This window comes from Sminthopsis crassicaudata, chromosome 1 (assembly GCF_048593235.1).
Source record: "Sminthopsis crassicaudata isolate SCR6 chromosome 1, ASM4859323v1, whole genome shotgun sequence".
Lineage (NCBI taxonomy): Eukaryota > Metazoa > Chordata > Mammalia > Dasyuromorphia > Dasyuridae > Sminthopsis > Sminthopsis crassicaudata.
This window is the reverse complement of record NC_133617.1, coordinates 226,780,750-226,804,323: the sequence shown is the minus strand read 5'-3', so window position 1 is coordinate 226,804,323 and position 23,574 is coordinate 226,780,750. Positions and strand designations below refer to the sequence as shown.

Genomic DNA, 23,574 nt, shown 5'->3' with positions numbered 1-23,574 from the left:
TGTAATTGAATGTTAAAGTATATGTCTGATTAACTCATTTATATATGCTATACTTTACTCTCATTAGCAAAGCTAATAAAATTATCAGGAATTACTATTCTTTTTATCTTTATCTTGCTTTGGTTGCATCTCATTTTTGCTGGTTTGTACACACTTCAAAAATTCTTATTTTTAGATTGTTATCTACAAGAAGGGCTTTGCTAAATCTTTTAAAAATATACTTTAAGGAAAGCCATGAGTAACATGTATTGAGGGAAAAGTGATTAATATCATTAAAAGCTGCAGTAAGGTTAAAGAAAATCAAGATTGAGAAAGGGCCACTGGATTAGGCAACAAGATCATCACTAGTAACTTTAGTGAAAGCAATTTGATTGAACCATAAAATCAAAAACCAGACTATAAGGGCTTAAGAGAAGAAAGAAAATGGAGGCACCTTTTGTAGACTGCTTTTTTTCAGAACATTAGCTACAAAGGACAGAAGAGTTTTAGAATGACAATGGGGATGAAAAGATGAAATGAGGATTTTTTTTTTCAATATGAGGTAAACATGGGCATGTTTGTAGGCAATAGGAAATGAGTTAGAAGTAGACAAGGAAAAACTGAAATAATAAGTGTAAATGAAAGAACAGACAATCCATTGGAGGACATGAAATGGAGTGGCAACACTTGAATAAGTAGAGGGATTAACCTTGGTAAGGAGTAAAACTATTCATCATGTGAGATAAGAGTAAAGAAGAACACAGTGACAAAAGACATCTGAGTAATAGCTAGGGAAGAGGAGATAAGAGGGAGATCATGGTGAATGGCCTCTATTTTCAACATTCACTCTTGCAAAACTTTATGTTCCAAATTTTTTTGTTCCTCCCTTAGATGGCAAATAATATATGTTAAACATGTGCAATTCTTGCATATATATATATATATATATATATATATATATATATATATATATATATTTCTACAATGATCATGCTGCACAACAAAAATCAGATCAAAATAGGGAAAAATGAGAAAGAAAATAAAAAGTAAGCAACAACAACAACAACAAAAAGTGAAAATACTACGGTTGTGATCCATACTGTCCCCACAGTCCTCTCTCTGGGTGCAAATAGCTGGGTGGGTCCACATAAGTCCATTGGAACTGGCCTGAAACACCTCCTTGTTGAAAAGAGTCCTGTCCTTCAGAATTGATCATTATATGATCTTGTACAATGTTATCTTGGTTGTACTCACTTCATTTAGCATTGATTCTTGTAAATCTCTCAAGCCTTTCTAAAATCATTCTGTTAATCCTTTCTTACAGAACAATAATATTCCATAACATTTATATGTCATAACTTATTCAGCCATTCCCTAACTGATGAGCATCCACTCAGTTTCCAATCTCCTACCACTACAAAAAAGGGATGCTACAAACATTTTTGTATACATGAGTCCTTTTCCCTTTTTTATGATCTCTTCAGGATACCGGCCCAGTAGAAAAACTGATGGATCAAAGGTATGCAAAAACTGTCTTTTGCATTTTTGTAGTCCCAATACTAACTTAGCACAGTACCTGACACATAGTGGGCATTCTGTAAATGTTTCTGGATTCATGGATTGAGTGTATTAGTTATTTATATTTAATTACCCTGAAAATTTCCAAATATATCTAGAGATAACAGCAATAGCTAATAATAGCTAACAATAACACAACACTATATAAAACACTAGGTATATAGATATATAGATATATTTTATGTAAATATGTGTGTATGCATAAATAAATTATCTCATTTTATCCTCCTATAGGCAGCCAGATGGCAGAATGGTAGAATTGGCATTAATTCAATTAATTTCTCCTCAATTTCTAGGGATGAGTGCCACATATCCCATAAGTTTGTTTTGGGAATTAAATACAATTTATATAAATGAGATAATTTACATAAAATATATAAGATGGGCTAACCTTAAAATAGTACAATGCTGGCTACCAACAATCTTGTGAAGAATATGTAATTATCCCCATAGAGGAGGAAGCTAAGGATGATCTTGCTGAGGGTTTCACAACTACTAAGAATATAATTCATTAACTTAGGTCTTCCTGACTCCAAATCCTGACTGTACTACACATCATTTAGCTGCCTCCTCTGGTAGACTACTCAGAAGTTTGAAATTAGAGAAATTGATAGTCATTGGACTCTATTAAAGATGGGTGTTTAAAACAGTGGAGAATCTAATTCATCTAGTTTTAAATGATATCATATGTAATTTAAACATTGAGGTCTTTAAAATGAAAGGATGGTTACTGGAGCATTGTAAGTAGAGGATTATGTAGCATAAAGCAAAAAGTTCTGATTATAAAGGAAGAAAATTTTCCTGAAAAGAATTTAGAATTTACACTGACAAAAGTAAAAATTAAAGGCAAGTTGGAAAGATGATAATGATGTCAAGCAAAGATACTGACAATATGCCTTCAATCCTGAGGAAAAGGAACAAAGCTATAGTTTGGTAGGGTTGCTACAGTATCTATTAACTAGTGCCCTTCCCTCCAGAAATTGCTTGGTCTTGCATATATTGTATACTTAATTACACATGTATACAATGTTTTCCACAATAAAATGTAAGCTGCTTAGGGATAGTTTATTATAATTCATTCTTGTGCCCTCAGAACCTAGTTCCAAGCAAATTGTAGATGCTTTTAAAATGCTTATTTTTAATAGATTTCCTGCTGTAAGCAGAGGATCCTTGATTAGAAATTCATATATCTCCATTAAAGTAAAGTAAATCCTAACTCTCCTAGTTTTTCAAAGTGACACAGAAGAAATAAACATACAAATAAAAATAATGTATTTAATTTTTGAAGGTGACAGGCAGAAGTTCTTCTATCATACACGCACAGACACATATATAAACATGCATGTGTATGTATAATAAACATTTTATATATGTATGTGTTTAAATATATCAATCCCATTACTTGTGTGTGTGTGTGTAGTGTGTCTGTGCGTGCACGCACACGCATGTGTGTTTGTAGGGAAAACAAGAGGAAAAAGAGAAAGAAAAGAGGGGGAGGAAAAGGAAGGAATAGAGGTAGGAAGAGACAGATAGAAAATCACCTTAAAGTGACCAGCTTAACTCCACAAACATATGATTTTTGTTACATACACAAACCAGCTTGAATTGTGTAATGATTCTGTCTCTGCAGAACTATTTGCCATTGGGAAAAAAAAAGTTAACAAGTAATCAAGGACATAGATATCTCTTTAGCAGCAGAAAAGGAAGAGGAAAGAAGGGGGGAAGTATTTAGAGTTTGGTTAACTGAAAAAGGAGAAACTATGATGAGGTACAAAATAGACTAGTCTTTTCTCACACAAGATCATGAGCCACAGTGATAAGAATAGTATAGGGACTATACATATCTGGTGAACTGGAGAACCTCCTCCCATTGCCCAAAATCTTTAAGTGAAAGTGATAATTAATTCATATTAGGCCAAATTCATACAGTAAGGAAACAACAACATTGTCACATATGTGTGTAAAACAGAATACATATATATATATATATATATATGTATATATATATATATAATATTATATATATATAATATTATATATGCTTTTCAGAATTCACAGACACAGCCTTCATATTGAATAACTACTCACTAACTGTCTAAAGCAATGGCTTTTGGGGACAAAGGTTACAATTTTATGTTAGACTATTTAATATTTACATATAAGACTAGAGAACATTAACTCTGGAAAAACTCTCAGATCATTATGGTCTAACTCCTTAGTCTAACAGATGATGAAACACTACCAGAGAAGATAAATGGCTTGTCCAAGGTCATTGCACTAAGTTTAAAAAAAAAAAGGGAGGGAAGAACTCAATCTGTACTGGCTTTGAAGACAAAAGATTTGGGCTTGAATCTCTACAATGTCACTTACTATCTGCATATCGATGAGGAAACAACTTTTGAGTCTCAGTTTGTCCCTCCGTAAAGTAAAGGGATTGGAGTAGGATACCTCAAAGTTCTTGACACAATGTGTACTCAATTGCATCCACTAGAATTTAATGAAATTTTATGATAGGTTTTTATTTCTGCTCTGTGAACATTATATTTCTCCTTCTTTTAAGCTATGTGTTCATTAGGCCCCAGAACTATGAATAGCCTATAATCAGAAACTGAGAGGGGGGAGAAATGCAATGATCATTATTGCTAAAATACTTGAAAAAGCTGTGAAGATAGTAAACTTAAAATAATCTGAACCCAAAAATATCAAAACACAATGCAATGGGAATTATAATTTCTATTTACATAGAAAACAGAAAAACTTACATAGAAAATAAACCTTATAACCATTTCTAGAGATATTTCCTTCCTAATTTTATGCATGCTCCTAGACTTAATAAAGATAAAACAAGAGTGCAAAATTTTCAATTATACTCAAGGTCAAGCATCTGACATAGTGACACAAAATCTTTTAAATATGAATTTTATTCTTAGCCTCTATGTCAATATAAACTATAAATAATTATTACTGTAGAAAGCAAACCAAAATTTCAAACTTACAAAACTGAAAGAAGACTCTAGTATTTTCTCAGCATGTCTTGCATATTAAATTACAACTCTTTAACAGTAGTATGGTGATACAACACATATGTAATGATTATTTCTGTATGAAACACTTGTTATTTCTTCCTCTCACAACTTAGCAAAAACAGAATGCCAGAACAGCTGTTAAGGAAGTACATGCTTCAAAATTTGTCACAGAGAGTTTTTTATTCTTTCCTTTCTGCCAGAAAGAACAATAAAAAATGGAATATGATATTTTCAAATAAGAAGCCATAATTCAAAAATTCATTTTAAAATATGCTCATTGCTTTTTTAAAAAGCATTTCTCTGAATCTACTCTTACTAGAATATTACCTAACTACTATATATAGTTTCAGCTAAACACAATAGTTTTTACTCCATACATGTGTAAAAAATTTCAGATTCCTTTTTTAGGTTCCTGAAGGAATATCTCCCCAAGACATTCTCTCTCTCTCTCTCTCTCTCTCTCTCTCTCTCTCTCTCTCTCTCTCTCTCTCTCTCTCTCTCTCTCTCTCTCTCTCTCTCTCTCTCTCTCACACACACACACACACACACACTCTAACACATACATTGACCTATAAGCACTGACAATTGTGTACTACATGTCAGTTTTTAAAATCATCATTAATTTCTTTATTATTAAGAAAATTTATACAGAAAAGGCTAAATAAAACAACAATCTAACTCAAATATTTTATGGAAATTTTTAAAAACCTGAGAAATCACATTCAGTTGAGAAAAGAACTAGTATGCTCAATTTTTGTTTTACTTCTGTACTAAGTTTTAGTTTGGTTTCATTTGTAAAACAGCAGGCAAATTACCCAAATGACATGATTTTGAGAAGAATTTGAGATGTCCTTGTTCCTGGAACTAAGAATGCATACAGAGCACAGCTGTACCTACAGTTAATGTTTTGATACTCAAAATTCCAGGTGTAAAATGTTTACTTTCTATGCCATCTTTAAAGCCATGATACACAAGTGCTGATATTCAATATCTTATAGTGAGACTAAAGATATTATTCTTAGCCAGAGAAGGAATATACATGTTTATTTCCTTACCCATGCCTCTGTACCCAAGATTTTAAATAATGGCATGCTGTAAATCTTTCACAAAAGCACTCAAAAGGTTGACTTTTCTAAGTGTCAAAAATCAACATATGTTGGCCAGTATATTTTACTTTTATTCTATATATGCTGGGCCTTCATGGTGCCTAAAGCAAACAGCTGCCATTTATATTCTCCCCTTCTGCTAACACTTTCCTTAATTCCTAAGGGGCTTCCCAACCTATAATTAAACTTTCCAGCTGCCACAGCATCTTTTCCTGGAAAGCTCTCTACCCATCCCTTGCTTTAGAATATTCTCTAAAAATGCCTCTTTCAAAGTTGTATTACTGGAATCAAGATATACACCAGGCAGTTTTGATATGAAATACTTAGTTTTCAATCAAAGAAACATTTTTACACACTTGCACAATGACCAAGTTTTCCTTTATAATACAAAGTCACATGTTAAAAGTAAAAGTTAAATATGGGATAGTAAATATATTGAAATCTTCCCTATGTTTTGCAAAAAACAAAACAAAACAAAAAACAAAAACATTAACAACGATATAACCCTAAATGTACTAGTGTTCTGAGACATCCTTCTCCTAGATATTTCTGACAGAATAGATGAACCAGGAAGAAAGTTGTGAATAATTAACCAAACAATAGATGCTCTACTCTAGTATGCTCTGCTCTAGAATGTGTATGGCTAGTACTATACCTCTTCTCAATGTAGCTTTTAAATTAGAGCAAGCTCTTCATATGCAATGACATGAAAAGACTTCTTCCTCATAGAAAAACAAACATTTCAAAACATAAACACTCAGCAGTGAGTTCTTTAATTCAAAGTGATGACATTTGCAGTACATGCAGAATGCATAGCAGCTGATTTGAGAAATCCAGAAATAAATGCATGTATATATGCATGTACACACACACACACACACACACACACACACACACACAAAGGGACAAGACAGTTGCAAAATCTAAATAAGGTGAACAAAGGCATAAATCAACACAAATTTATTAAAGAATTTATTACATCCCAAATACTTCTTAGGCACTCGAGAGACAAAAGTCAATCAGTGCCTACCCTCAAGGTACACATAATCTGTAATGAGAAAGCACATACATGTATATAGGTACATGCAAAATAGACAAAAGTTCATGTTTTGAGAGGGTAGGGGAGTAGTTATAAGAATCAAAAAAAGATCCATGTAGCAGATTTTGCTTGAACTGAGTGTTTAATTTTTTTTATTTTTAATTTATAATATTAAAAAAGCATTTCCATAACAGCATAATAAAAAAGATAGATAATTACACATAAAACATTATGTATAATTTGCTATTCCTTTTAAATATGGACTGAGTCTTGAAGAAAAGGAGGGATTCTAAGAGATTAGGTAGGATGAAGAGTGACTACATTCTAAGCATGGTGTACAGCCTAGGCAAAAGAGCATTGGCAGAAAAAGGAGTTCTGCATACAAAGGATAGTAGGAAATCATTCCTCTAGCTACACTGTAGGGAATACTAATGGGAATAATATGAAATAGGTAGGCAGCTAGATGACAAAGTAGAAAGGCTGGGCCTGGGGTTAGAAAGGGATGAATTTAAATCTGACCTCAGACATGTACTAGCTATGTAACCCTTCGAAAGTCACCTAACCATGTCAGTTTTCTCATCTATAAAATGAGTTGGAGAAGAAAATGACAAAAACCTCTCCAATATCTTTGCCAAGAAAACTCCAAATGGGTTAAGTCAGATATGACTAAACAATTGAACACCAACTGATAGATTTGAGCCAGTTTTAAACAAAAAAAGTTTGTACTTGATCCCAAAGGTAACAGAGTCACTGAAGTTAGTTGACATGGTCAAATGTATTCTTTAGGAATATGATTTTTACAAGTTTGTAAAAGATAAGTTGGACTATGGTGATGATGCAGGGGGTATTGAAAGGGAAACCAAATGATGGGGGCCAGCCATCAAAATTAAGGTTACTCACCAATTACTGTGGTATAATATATTGGGGTTTTAAGACTCCCTATATGGGCCATCAAAATGGTGAAGTTATGCCACTAAATGTTAGGAAGAAAAAGTTTTGGACCCCAAGAAGAATACTGGAGTTACAGGCTAGTATCTCTCAAAAAAGTATGTAGCTATAGGCTTTCTCCAAGTCAAGGGGCAAACATTTTATTATGCTGCTATGAGTGGGCTAAATCCAAAGGGAATAGCAGAGAAAAGAGTTTTAGTAATTAACAGTTAATTCCCTAAAGAAACTCACAAATAACCAAGGGAAAGAAGCCATCAAGGGTGGCAAGTTCCTAATGAATCCTGGACTCCATCAGAAGAATTAACCCTAAAAAGGAGTTAGCAAGTTAATGAAGTACAGGTAGATTCTTACAGGAAAAATATGGGGAGTGGGGGAGACGAGAAGGAATTGGCATCATATCTTGACTTTCTGACTGAATACAGTAATTGTAGAGTTACAATATTTTTATCAATATATGGTATTCAACAAGGAACAAAAAGCCTACTTAAAACAAAAGATCCACCTTTCAGTGGTCTTCCCTGCTTGATAAACATAAGCTTGCCAAAAAGGCTGTTTTTATGGAGAATTCACAGAGGACAAACGTTCACAAGGTGGTCAAAAAAAAAGCCATACAAGGACACCCTCAAGATCTCTCAAGAACTTTACAAATGATTATATGACATGGGAAACACTAGCACAGAACTGCCCAGCACGGCTCTCCCTCTTCAGAGAAGGCTATAGGAGCAGAGCAGAAATGAATTGGCTCAGAAGAAACATGAGATGGGCAAAATTTAGAGAAGCCACCCCAAATGTTCATAGGGACTATTTGAATCCAATCTGTAGCAGAGCATTCTGAGCTCATATTGGTCTGATCAGCCATAGGCGGACACATTGTAACTCAACTCTAACATAGTGATATTATTTTGGTTCTCTTCAAGAATGAAAGACCAACAACCAACCAACCAACCCTGCTGCCTCAGGGAGTAGCTAGGCTTTTGTTTTTACTGTAATTTGTCAGTGCCCACCAGATTACCCTCAACACTGACACTAAAAGCAGGGAGACTACTACAAAAGCAGTACTTACTTATACTAACTTGCAAAAAGGCTAATTTGGTAAATGCTTTTATCACATCAAGAAGCTGCAGAGAATTTATAACTTTAAATAAAGATGAAATTACCAATATTTCTCACAGTGAAATTGCCATAAACAAAAAGAAAAATCCTGCATAAGAATATGAAACCTATTATTCAAACCAATGTATGCAAACTCCATTCAACTGAGAGAATAAACAAAATGGATATCCTAAATCAATATTAGATACACTCATAATTAATGCTTTGCTATTTGACCTTATAAAGCTATAGCAGAAATGCACAAGTGAATATTCTGGGAAAAAGTAATTAGCTTTATCAGAATCAAATCTTTCACAATTTTTATTCTATCCAAGATATACTACATACTTTTTTGCCTTCTTATATTACAACCTAAGTAAGTAATAATTTAATATTTGCAGAATTTCTTTACCAATTCTTTTCTCTCTGAAAAAAATATTCTGAAATGATATGTCAGATGAAACTTGTACCTAATCTAGTAAAATAGATTTAATCTAGTAAATTTGTACTTAATCTAGTAAATTAGATTTAATCCAGTAAAATAGATAAGAGTGGAAGCTAGGGGACAGGCTTTCTACTGATACAGAAAAGAAACATACATTAGTCTTATGGAACCAACCATGAATTAAGGATGGAAAAGGAAAGGGCTTAGAGACTGTAAAACTAGACTGAGAAATCCAGAGCCTACATGAGATAAACACAAAAAACAAACTTTTCATCCATGACAAAAGTAGCTGAAAAATCCATTTTGTAACAGTCTCCAAGAGAGCAGGAAAATTATGGCAAGAGTAGGAAAAATCAGTGTAGCAAAAGTAGCTATAACTCTCTCCTTCTATATTAAATGATAACTACTATCAAATGCTAATCATCATTATTATTATTATGAACTCCAACAAATAGGATTGCCATATCAATCTGATGAACTCAGACAAATGCCTTAATTCAAGAGAAAGTGATTAACTTCTTTAAACTAAAATTTCTGATTTTCTTTATGGTATTTCCTACTATTCTTCGGGGTGGAGTGAAGGAGTTCAAATTAAAAGAAAATTAATCTAGTAGATTCCCAAGATACAGTGTCAAGGTTAGACAGAACTCTATAAGCTCGTAAATTAAAACCAAAATTAAGTTCAACAAAATCAAACTGAAAACTGGGGCATAAAAAGAGTTTGTTTCACCATTTTTTCTTATCCGCAAACTATAAAATCATCCAAACAACAACAGCTTGATATACTCAACTTTTCAGGAAGAAAAATGGAAACTAAAAAAGGTTTTAATTCTTTTATACAAAAACAAATCATGCCACTTGGAAACATAGTGTACTTGTTAAATGTCAGAGTAGAAACACTCCAGCAAAAACAGAAATGGAAAATAAAGGTCAATAATAATATATTTGAGCACTCAAATAAACCATTCACACACAACAGGCAAACATACAGGAAATCTCAACTAATGGATGGAGTTCTTTCTACGCAGTATCAACCAATAACAACGATGCAAAAGTAACTTACATGGTGTCCACTAAACTCATTATGATAGATTATGTATATTAAAAGTCTTTTTCTTCAAAAAGTTAAAACTTTAGATAATAATAGTGAAAACATGCATGGTATACTGTTGAAGATGTCAATATATGAAATTAAGCTGAACTAATTCCCACAAGGTTTTACATCTATATTTTCCAAACAGAAATACTGTTATGCACTTGTGTCTGAAATTCATATTACTACATCTTGAGTTTTCTTTTGACAGAGGAAAAAAGTTCACAGCAAAGTTTATCACATTAATAATGGAGTGCTGATGAATGATCCTATAGATTTTTTGGCATCTTTATGTACATATCTGCCTTTATATGATATTCATTTCCAAATATATAATTCAGTTTAGTCATTTTTCAGTAGTGTCTGACTCTTCATGACCCCATGCGGAGTTTTCTTAGTAGAGCAATGTAGTGGTTTGGCATTTCCTTCTCCAAATCATTTTACAGATGAAGAAACTGAAGCCAAGAGAGTCAATTGACCAGGCCAGGGTCGCACAGATTTAAAGTCAAGAAGATGAATCTTCCTGACTCCAGGCCTAGCACTCTATCTTTTGCAACAACTAGCTGCCCACCAAATATATATAGTTGCTGCTTAATAACTGCTTGGCCAACAAACATATCTCCCTTCCCCCCAACCCTTACATCAAGCAAATGTCTTAACAAACATTTAAAAAGAATAAAAATGAGCAATTCATAAAATTAATCAACAATAACAATGTCTGATAAATTATATATCCAATATCCCATATATCAATCCAATATATCAATTGTATATCCCATGCATGTACTTCTGCAATAAAGGAAGGGAGGAATATTTTTACTCTTTTCCAAGACTAAATTTGGTTATAATTATATAGTGTTCCCTTTCTTTTTTTTTCTTTTGGTTCTTTCCATTTATAGTATTATGGTCTGTGTGTGTGTGTGTGTGTGTGTGTATGTTTGTGTGTCTGTGTGCATCTACATATATGTACAGATATACATAGATAAAGTATTAGTTTTCTTTGTTCTACTTCCTTTTTCACTTACACATTATCAGAAGATGAGCAAGAAGAATAACAATCCTGAGTTAAATTCCTATTTCTCAATGTGTTTAGCTAGACACTACATGTTGTTGTTAAAGAATCACTGAAACTGATAAGGAGAAAGGATCCCACAGACATCTAGTTTAGCCCATAGTTGTATGCAAGTTCCCCCAACAAGGAAGTGATCTAACTTTTCCTTAAGGATCTCAAAAGAACTGTTTAAGGTTAACTCATTCTATTAAAGTTTTTTTCCTCTTATATCAAATCCAAATATATTTCTATGTAGCTTAAAGCTTTTGCAGCTAGTTATGTTGTCTAGGGGAAAGAAGAGCAAGTATAATCCTTCTTCAATAAAATAGGCCTTCAAATGTTTAAAAGACATCTGTCATGTCCTCCCCTTACTCCCCTTTTTTCCAAGCTAAACATTCACAGTGCTTTCAGGCAATCCTCATATGGCACACCATCAGGGATATGCTGGAAAATGTTTAACAACGAGTTCTCCTGGGAAAAAATGCATGGCACATTTAAATTTAATCTGTATTAATATTTTCTCCATTGTCAGACCTTCCAATTTCCTCATCTTTAGAATGAGAGGATTACATCAGATCTATATGATTCTATGAACTGACAGTTTTGTTTGGAGAATTAGCAACTATTTTGTTTGCAAGGCAAAGACAATCCCTTCATGTGTTGAGTGACATCACCATTCTCACCTTCCCTCATCTTTAAAATCAAATTTTATGGTGGTAAAGAGAGAAAATGGCATAGAAGGGGAATCATTGTCAGCCACTAAAATCTGAAATGAGACAAACAAAATAGTATGTACATCATTTCAAACCAAAAGTACTAAATTATTATGGAAACATGAATATTAGTATGATATATACATATTTAAGAAAAGTGAAATCCTTATAACTTTAAAATTTAAAAAGTAGAGAGATTATAACAAGTAGTATTTTCCATTCTCACTTCAACCCCTTCAATATTTAAATTATATCCTTTTTTATCACCTGTTTCCCAGCTTTACCTAAGAAAAAAAAAAATCAGAGATTCTGCAAGCCTAATAACTTCCGTACTTACACATAAATCAAAAGTCAGAAAGTATCCAGACATTAGTTATTAAAATGTATGATAGAGAATACTCATAAATGCAGAAAAAGCATTTGATAAAATCCAACATCCATTCCTACTAAAAACGCTTGAGAGTATAGGAATAAATGGACTATTCCTTAAAATAATAAGGAGCATATATTTAAAACCTTCAGTAAACATCATATGTAATGGTGATAAACTAGAACCTTTCCCTGTAAGATCAGGAGTGAAACAAGGTTGCCCACTATCACCATTACTATTCAATATAGTACTAGAAACTCTAGCCTTGGCAATAAGAGGCGAGAAAGAGATTCAAGGAATTAGAGTAGGAAATGAAGAAATCAAATTGTCACTTTTTGCAGATGACATGATATTATACTTAGAGAACCCCAAAGACTCTGCTAAAAAGCTATTAGAAATAATTCAGAATTTTAGCAAAGTCGCAGGATACAAAATAAATCCACATAAATCCTCAGGATTTTTATACATTACCAACACAATCTAACAGCAAGAGATACAAAGAGAAATTCCATTCAAAATACAGTCGATAGTATAAAATATTTGGGAATATATCTACCAAAGGAGAGTCAGGAATTATATGAGCAAAATTACAAAACACTTGCCACAAAAATAAAGTCAGATTTAAATAATTGGAAAGACATTCAGTGTTCTTGGATAGGCCGAGCGAATATAATAAAGATGACAATACTCCCCAAACTAATCTATTTATTTAGTGCTATACCAATCAGACTCCCAAGAAACTATTTTAATGACCTAGAAAAAATAACAACAAAATTCATATGGAAGAATAAAAGGTCGAGAATTGCAAGGGAACTAATGAAAAAAAAGTCAGAGGAAGGTGGTCTAAGTGTACCTGATTTATTATATTATAAAGCAACAGTCACCAAAACCATTTGGTATTGGCTAAGAAACAGACTAGTTGATCAGTGGCATAGGTTAGGTTCACAGGGCAAGATAGTGAATAAAAATAGCAATCTAATCTTTGACAAACCCAAAGATCCCAAATTTTGGGATAAGAATTCATTATTTGACAAAAACTGCTGGGAAAACTGGAAATTAGTATGGCAGAAACTAGGCATGGACCCACATTTAACACCACATACTAAAATTAGATCAAAATGGGTCCAAGATTTAGGCATAAAGAACGAAATCATAAATAAATTGGAGGAACATGGGATGGTTTACCTCTCAGACTTGTGGAGGAGGAAGGAGTTTGTGTCCAAGGGAGAACTAGAGACCATTATTGATCACAAAATAGAACATTTTGATTACACCAAATTAAAAAGTTTCTGCACAAACAAAACTAATGCAAACAAGATTAGAAGGGAAGTAACAAATTGGGAAAAAATTTTTACAGTTAAAGGTTCTGATAAAGGCCTCATCTCCAAAATATACAGAGAATTGACTTTAATTTATAAGAAATCAAGCCATTCTCCAATTGATAAATGGTCAAAAGATATGAACAGACAATTTTCAGATGATGAAATTAAAACTATTTCCACTCATATGAAAGTGTTCCAAATCACTATTGATCAGAGAAATGCAAATTAAGGCAACTCTGAGATATCATTACACACCTGTCAGATTGGCTAAGATGACAGGAACAAATAACGATGAATGTTGGAGGGGCTGTGGGAAAACTGGGACACTGATGCATTGTTGGTGGAGTTGTGAAAGAATCCAACCATTCTGGAGAGCAATCTGGAATTATGCCCAAAAAGTTATCAAAATGTGCATACCCTTTGACCCAGCCATACTACTACTGGGCTTATACCCCAAGGAACTACTAAAGAAAAGAAAGGGACCTGTATGTGCCAAAATGTTTGTGGCAGCCCTTTTCATAGTGGCTAGAAGCTGGAAGATGAATGGATGTCCATCAATTGGAGAATGGTTGGGTAAACTATGGTATATGAATGTTATGGAATATTATTGTTCTATAAGAAATGACCAACAGGAGAAATACAGAGAGGCTTGGAGAGACTTACATCAACTGATGCTAAATGAAACGAGCAGAACCAGAAGATCATTATACACTTCAACAATGATACTGTACGAGGATGTATGCTGATGGAAGTGGATTTCTTCAACATAGAGAAGAGCTAATCCAATTCCAATTGATTAATGATGGACAGAACCAGCTACATCCAGAAAAGGAACACTGGGAAATGAATGTAAACTGTTATTTTTACCTTCTGAATCCAATTCTTCCTGTGCAACAAAAAATTCGGTTCTACACACATATATTGTATCTAGAATATACTGTAATATATTTAACATATATAAGACTGCTTGCCATCTGGGGGAGGGGGTTAGGGGAGGAAGGGAAAAAATCTGAATAGAAGTAAGTGCAAGGGATAATGTTGTAAAAAATTACGCATGCATATGTACTGTCAAAAAATGTTATAATTATAAAATAAAATAAAAATTAAAAAAAAGAGAATACCCATGAAAAGAAGATGAGTTAAATAAGGGATATTATTCAAAATAAAACAGCACAATGAGGCAAATAGAGAACTGGCCTCTGACAGGGTTTAAGTCTTGCCTCAAACACCTACAGGTTTTCTGATGCTAGTCAATTCATTTGAATTATGAATGTTCCAAGCAATTCTCCAAAACTGTAATTTAGAGAAAAAAGGGCTAATATGTCCTGGTACAAAAGATTTTCCTCATTTATGTGTTCTTACCTATGAAATCACACACCTGTGCCTTATCTCTGTTCATCACTTTAGATATGAGAAAAGTGAAATCCAGAGAGGTCAAGGCTTTTTCCATAGTAACAGGCTGTAGGAACTATAATTTGTCTTCAAGTGAACAATACTTTAAAAATTATAAAGCTGCATATGTAGTTCTTTAATGACCAACATGCAGGAGAAAGATAGTAAAACTCCCACCAGTGATAATTTCTATTAAAGTAGCCTTATTCATCCATTATGCTGAAGTGGTAAATCAATTGGTTTTAGAGGATCTGTACACAAGTTCTGGATCTGCTACTTGCTACTTGGATGAATTTTGCAAATTCTTTTATTCTTCAGTCCTCAGTTATCATTAAAATCAGATAGCTTCACAAGTGCTATGAAACAATAATTTTCTGATATGTGTAAGTGTGTGTATATGTATGCATATATACACACACATAAAATGTCAGACATTCCACTTCAAATAATTTAAGTAAAATAGGACATCATTGTTGTTGATATAGAAATACAATTTACAACCCCATTTGTAGATAATATAGCTACTCCTCAAAGAAAATGAACATTCCAAGGGGAAGAGGAAGGAAATAAGCATTTACATAGTGTGTACAATGTGCTAGGCACTATTTTATGCCCTGTTATGAAGATCATTTTTTTCTCTCTTACAACAACTCTTCCAGCTAAAGTATTATTATTATTATTATTATTATTATAATTACTCCATTTTATAGTTGAGGAAACTGGGGTAAACATCTGAAGTGACTTGCCCAGAGTCACATCTAGTAAGTGTCTAAGGCTGAATTTGAATTTAGGTCTTTTAGATATCAGGCCCAACACTCTCTCCATAGTGCAAGAATTGAGTACACATACCGATGAATGAGGCAACACATTACAATTTGGGAAATAGGAACTAGGAGACTCAGCTATTGTCTCAGTTATGCTATGATCATATCATTTAAGTATATCACTTCATTTCTCTAATATAAAAGAAAAAATGCTGAACTCAAATTCTACAAATCTATAATGGCAAGTGTTCAACTAACAAGATGTTTAGAGAGAAAGTAAAGTGAAATTTTAAAGTTTGAAATTACTAGGCTAAGAAAAAAATGCAGGAAGACAATTACAAAGAAGAGAGTTAAATGTAGGTAACAAGAGAGAATAATGAATAAAGGTTATTAAAAATAGTATGAAGCTGTTATCCAACTCCCACAATCCCTTTTAAAAGATTGGTGAAAATACAAAGCCACAATTAATTATAAATATTAACATAATCTTGGTCCCTGTTCAAATAAAGAAAAAGAGGATTTCAGAAAGCAGCAGAAACATCTTAAAAACATATACTTCTAAGAACATCTGTAAATATTGATGTTTTTTCCCCTTTTTATCTCCAAAAAACGTTTTTGTTGTAGTTGATTCACTTGTTTTTGAATCATGCCAAACTCTTCACCTCAGTTTGAGGTTTTTCTTGGCAAAGATAGTGTAGTGCATCTCATTTTACAGATAAGAAATCTGAGGTGAAGTTAAGTGACTTGCTCAAGATAACATAACTAGGAACAAGAGTGTGAAGCCAGATTTAAATTCAAGAAAGATGAGTCTTCCTAACTCAATACTCTTATTCACTGAATGACCAATGACAAACTTATTAGCATTCATTAATTTAACTGGTATGAAACACACAAAAACACATACATATAAAGTAATTGCTTTTGTGGTAATTCTGCCAAAATTATAACTATGTTTACCAATTACAAAATGAATTCCAATGGCATCCAAATCAATAAGAAATATTTGTCATCTTGATTCCATTTGAATTGTTTCTTGGGCCAATGTGAAGGTTGTGAGGAAAGAGAGAAAAATATAAGTCTAAGGATGAAGACTCTAATTGATTTCTTTTCAGAAACTGGCTAAGGACTGAAACATTATTTCTACAAGGGGAAACCTCAAAAAATTTGCTGGTAATACTTAGGGAGTACAGAAAGAACATATGAAGGAAAAACCTTTTGTTCCTATCATGAACTGAAACATTTAGACTTTTCCTATAATTGCACATCTGCAGAAAGTATGACCAAAAAAAGAGCCAACAAAAATGATACTATTTATAATATGTGCATTACAAGAGAGAACAAATTCAATTTCTAAAAAGAATGTTTGCTACTAGTTCAAGAAATACTAAAACCTAATGCGATCACATGTACCTAGATGATGACAGAAAAAAAGGATAACCTTTGCTTACTAGAAGTATCTGTTCTTTCTGATGTAAATCTCAACACTTCCACAAAATCCTATACAATATTTTTAAAGATTCCATGATGTAAAATGATGAATGTGATTAATATACTAACTTGTTATCATGTTATATATGTGACCACTGACCCTGATAAAGGGGAATATTTATTAAGAAATATTTGTTTTAGAAAATTTTCTGTTCTAATGAGTGACGCTCAATCTATTATCTTTTTAGTAATAGTCAAAAATTTCACTTCTACAAACAAGCCAGATGTAAAGAGAAAACAATTTTTGCCTAAAAATATCACTACTTTGATTGAAATTTTCTTACATTTCAGAGCCTTCTAAAGAGTGCTCTTATATAAACTTTAAAAAACAAAAACAAACAAACAAACACACAAAAGCATCCACACTGAGCCCATCTGACAAATCAAAAAAATTTATACACAACTTAGGGAAATACTTTAGTGAACTAATGAAGAAAAAAATTTAAGATACTGTAGCTATTGAATATCAAACATATGTGGAACTGACTTGTTGCAAAGCATTCTTAAAAGTTGCATTATAAATTGTATCCATATTTTCCCAGCATGTGTATATACATGGCAGCTAGGTGGCGCAGTGGATAGAGTGTTGGGTCTGAAGTTAGGAAGACTCACCTTCCTAAGTTCACGTAAGGTCTCAGACATTTACTAGTAGTGTGATCCTGGGCAAATCACTTAACCCAGTATGCTTCAGTTCCTCATTTGAAAAGTGAGCTGCAGAAGGAAAGAGCAAAGCATTTCACCCAAGAAAAACCCAAATGGGGCCACAAGAATCAGACACGGCTGAAACAATGGAATAATATTGCTTTCTCTCCCTTCCCCTCCCATATACATAGGTATATGTTACATTATGTCTATATACATACATCTTATATATGTGTGTGGTGAAACTTAAGATTGGATTCCTGAGTAATTCAGTTTTTTAGCAAAAATATGTACCAATTGCAAACTCATATAAATATCTAAAAACTACAATTATATTTCCTTTTTTAAAAAATTAGTTTATAAATTAATGTTACATGCAAGAACTCCCCAGTGTAGATATTTTCCACACTTTAAAAACATATAGTATATTCAGACTTGTGGAGGAGGAAGGAATTTGTGACCAAAGGAGAACTAGAGATCATTATTGATCACAAAATAGAATATTTTGATTACATCAAATTAAAAAGCTTTTGTACAAACAAAACTAATGCAAACAAGATTAGAAGGGAAGTACAAATTGGGAAAACATTTTTACAGTTAAAGGTTCTGATAAAGGCCTCATCTCCAAAATATACAGAGATTGACTTTAATTTATAAGAAATCAAGCCATTCTCCAATTGGTAAATGGTCAAAGGATATAAACAGACAATTTTCAGATGATGAAATTGAAACTATTTCCACTTATATGAAAGAGTGTTCCAAATCACTATTGATCAGAGAAATGCAAATTAAGGCAACTCTGAGATATCATTACACACCTCTCAGATTGGCTAAGATGACGGGAATAAATAATGATGAATGTTGGAGGGGATGTGGGAAAACTGGGACCCTGATGCATTGTTGGTGAAGTTGTGAAAGAATCCAACCATTTTGGAGAGCAATCTGGAACTATGCCCAAAAAGTTATCAAACTGTGCATACCCTTTGATCCAGTAGTGCTACTACTGAGCTTATATCCCAAAGAAATACTAAAGAAGGGAAAGGGACCTGTATGTGCCAAAATGTTTGTGGCAGCACTTTTTGTAGTAGCTAGAAACTGGAAAATGAATGGATGCCCATCAATTGGAGAATGGTTGGGTAAATTATGGTATATGAATGTTATGCAATATTATTGTTTTGTAAGAAATTACCAACAGGATGAATACAGAGAGGCTTGGAGAGATTTACATCAACTGATGCTGAGTAAAACGAGCAAAACTAGGAGATCATTATACACTTCAACAATGATACTGTATGAGGATGTATTCTGATAGAAGTGGATATCTTCAATATAGAGAAGAGCTAATCCAATTCCAATTGATCAATGATGGACAGAATCAGCTACACCCAGAAAAGTAACACTGGGAAATGAGTGTAAACTGTTAACATTTTTTCTTTTAATCCCCAGATTATTTTTACCTTCCTAATCCAATTCTTCCTTTGCAACAACAACAACAACAAAATTCGGTTCTGCACATATATATTGTACCTAGGATATACTATAAGATATTTAATATGTATGGGAATGCCTGCCATCTAGGGGAAGGGGTGGAGGGAAGGAGGGGAAAAAACTGGAACAGAAGGGAGTACAAGGGATAATATTGCAAAAAAAAAATTACCTATGCATATGCACTGTCAAAAAATGTTATAATTATAAAATTAATTTAAAAAACATATAGTATTAAAAACAGAAGAATATCTGCAAGTATTAGAATTATTTTTCCTTTTTCTCCCTAAAATACTGATTAATATTCATTGATTTGGCTTGTATGAAACACACTCATTTCAGTCACTTTTCTAGGACACTGAGAAGTTAAAGGTGATCCTATGTTACCATAAACCTCTTTAAAAATAAAATTCTGGCTAAATCATCACTTTGGCCTAAATGTGCTCTTTATAAGAGATATAAAAACACATACTTAATTAACAATCATTCTGTTGACTTTCAATGAAAATCTCTAAAAGTGGTGTGTTGGGGGGAGGGAGGGAAGGAAATAGTGATTAATTTGAATAACCTGAGGCATTTCTTTGAGTTTTTTTGTCCCTCAAAACTGGAAGAGAAGTAGGGAAAGGGAACTGCTAGATAGTGCAGTAAGTAAGTAGAACACGGCCCTGGAGTCAGAAAGACTCCTTTTCTAACATTTTCTGTGTGATTTTGGGCAAGTCACCTAAATCCAATTGCCTCACTAAAATAAAACCAAAAACCAAAAACAAAACAAAACAAAACAAAAAAAAAAAAGGAAAAAACCCAAACTGATTTGCATCAAAATAATGTAGTAGAAAGGAAACTAGATTGGGAATTAGTTGACTAAGGATTCTAAGATCCAGTTTGGCTCCCAATTGTGTGACTCCAGGCAAGTCGTTTCATTTCTCTAAGCTGTCATTTTCTCTCCCATGAGAGGAGATCATTGACTAGATAGCTTATATCTGAGGTATCAATTTCCTGGCCCAAGCTACCTGCAAAACTCTAAACCAAACCCAAACTAGATTAAAATGTTATTGTGAAATAGTTTAACAAAAGAAACACAAATACAATGCAACATAAAGTTAATTTGTGATTTTCTAAGTTAAAATGTGGCCTACAGAGATCTGTTTCTATTTGAATACCTCTGATCTAATCTACCTTCCTGATGGAACTTTCTCAATCTGTAAAATTTTCAACAAGAAGGATCCATAGCATTGATAGCAGAGCAGTCTTTTTTTTTTTTTTTTTAATTCATTTTTCCCAATTATCCCCTCCCTCCCTCCACTCCCTCCCCCCATGGCAGGTAATCCCATACATTTTACATGTGTTACAATATAACCTAGATACAATATATGTGTGTAAATACCATTTTCTTGTTGCACATTAATTATTAGCTTCCGAAGGTATAAGTAACCTGGGTAGATAGACAGTAGTGATAGCAGAGCAGTCTTAACCTATTATAACTCAGGCAATTAATAACCATTTATTAAGCACTAACTGTGTCAAGCACTGTACTAGCAGTGCCAGCAGAATATAGGGAACACAAAAAACAGATAATTGTTATGTATTTGGTTTGGATGCTAATTAATGCTGATAAAGTTTCCTCAGTATAAGAAACAAAATATCTTACCAAGAACTCCACAGACTCATGGATGAATGCTGGAAAGATTTCTTTTACTTTCTTGCAAGAATGGGTGCCTGGGTGAAAAGATATACCTTTGGGACTCCAAAGGCAGCATTTCATTTCCTATTCTGAAGAACAAGTCCCTCACTTGATTACCCATTAATTGGATATTACATCAGTTTTGTCATGAATCTTCACCTTTCATTACATTGGCAGTCCCTGCTTCCTAGGAGCTTCCATTCTAAAAGGAGAGAAGTAACAAAAGATTTTTTTCAAATCTCAAACCACCACCCCAGGTTACAAAAGTCAGTCTCTGCCCCCAAGGAGTTTACATTCTTTGGGGGAAAGACAAACCCCACCTTTGATTATTACACCCAAGTCTCTGTGGGTTTCTGTCTTCTAATTTGTTTCATTTCTACAATTTTATTTTCATAACTGTTGAAAACAAAAGTCCATCCATTTCTCACACTCAGTAAGAAATACTGTCTTTGAATAAGGCAGATATAACTTCCCTCCACTTTTATCCTTTCTTACTATATCACTTTATTAAAAAATGTGTGTAGTATGAAGATCAGATAAAGGCCACCAGGAAAAAGATACTTGCCCTTCACTGGAAAGCCATAAAAATAACTATCAGACTTCTAGAGAATTTTTCTTCCTAAACTTCACTGAACAACAACCTGTCAAGTAATGCTAACTCAGTCAACTGAAAAATGTTTATGAAAAGTTGTGGATTATTTACTTATTTGTGAAGAGCACATTCAAATTACAAATAAATGTTAAGTTTAGATTGAAAAAAAAAACAAGTAGAAAGTCATTCTACTAAAAATAAAAAATTCATTCAATCAAAACTAAATTTCAAATTATTTTGCTGATGGAAAAGCTTAATTTATGCAAATAGCAATCTTTATATTCTAGAATAATTTCCTGCAGCAATACAAATGCAAAACCATCATTCCTTTTTTGTGTAATGAGTCCCTATCTAATCAGTCTCCCTGTTATTTACTTAGTTTCTAGCTAAAGAGCTCAAACTTAACCACCAATTGCACTTTGATTTTTCTACAAATATAAATAAGGACAAGAGCAAAAGAATTAAATATAAGAGCTATGTTTTTCAGTTTCAAATTTTACTGAAAGATAAAGCAGTCGGTGTTCAACCAATACTGGAATGGAAATGCTGGGAAAGATAAGATTATATCTAAAAAAAGTATTAAGAAAGCTATTTCTCAGAGATAAGAAAAGAAAATCCTCATGCTCTAATGGTTATAAGGAATTACGATTCAAAAGCAAACTGGGACTACTTATTTAAAAACAAAACAAAACAAAACCACACAAAAAAAAAACCCACTGTTGATTCCATTTAATTGTTTTCCTCATTGGAGTGATTAATCAGTATAGTGAGGTATCAATTTAAGCAGCCCCAGAATCTCCTTCTGTTTTTCAGTAGTGAAAGCCATACTAAATAAATTTGTTATTAGGAGTCCATATTGTTTAAAAGTTCAAGTCTGAAATTATATTCTGACCTGACAAAATTTTTTAAAAATATTTTTCTATGAATTTTTATAGTTCATTTATTGGTTTCTCTCCGTGTGTGTATGATACGTTATTAGTTCTTGGAAGGAAAAAAAAAAAAAAACCTTCAATTTCCCAAAGAACTACCTATTTAAGAATATTCCAGAGTGATTCCTATTCTCATCTACCTAATTTTTCCTTTCTTCTGCAGTCTCCACTTTTGAGCCATTGTGAAACTGATCTTTATTAATATTGTATTAGTTGATTTTAGCTGTCTCTGGCCCAAGAACCTATTAACATCAATGTAATCATACTTCTATGAACTCCTAGCAAAAGGACAGGACATAAAATAAAAGATGATGCCAAATTTTTAAGCTAGCAAATACTATCCAAAAAATGAGAAAATTGGGAAAGAGCTGATGCTTGGGATGGTGATTTTAGAATTACTGTGGGCCAATTGCATTTGCCTGATTATCAGGTCTGTGCAAATAGAAGTTTCATGGGACATGGTTAAAGATATATAAATACATTCTTATTATATAAAGCATCTACATTATACTATAGCTAAATTCAAGCAACCATAATAACAAGCTCTAACTTTGGTTTTCTCATTTTTTCTAACCTTTCCTCACAGTGATGCTTGGTGGCATTTTGAGGTTTTTCTGCATCTTTTTATGTGCATCTTTTTCAACAGGAGCCAAGAATTTTAGATAAAATGTTACAGAAAATAATATATAAACAAATGTGCAAAATAAATGAACAGATTCCCCTACCACTTACCTTTATTAATTTTTAAAATAAAAAAAAAGACAACAACATGTCAACAGAGCAACAAAGCTTAATCTTCTCTATGCCTTCAACTAACACATGGAGCTTTTCAATATTTT

General features: G+C 32.9%; 1 protein-coding gene across 31 annotated transcripts in view; it reads right to left on the bottom strand.

Moving 5' to 3' along the window:
* The window catches only part of EPB41L3 (erythrocyte membrane protein band 4.1 like 3), a 349,128-nt gene that overhangs the window by 206,735 nt on the left and 118,819 nt on the right, over nucleotides 1–23,574 (bottom strand). For 3 of the 31 annotated variants that reach the window (XM_074275581.1, XM_074275582.1, XM_074275627.1), the window contains exon 2: nucleotides 21,182–21,416. The exons of the other annotated variants lie outside the window; for them this stretch is intronic. The gene's annotated coding sequence lies outside the window, so the exon portion shown is untranslated. The remainder of the gene's footprint in view (nucleotides 1–21,181; nucleotides 21,417–23,574) is intronic. 31 annotated transcript variants of the gene reach the window in all.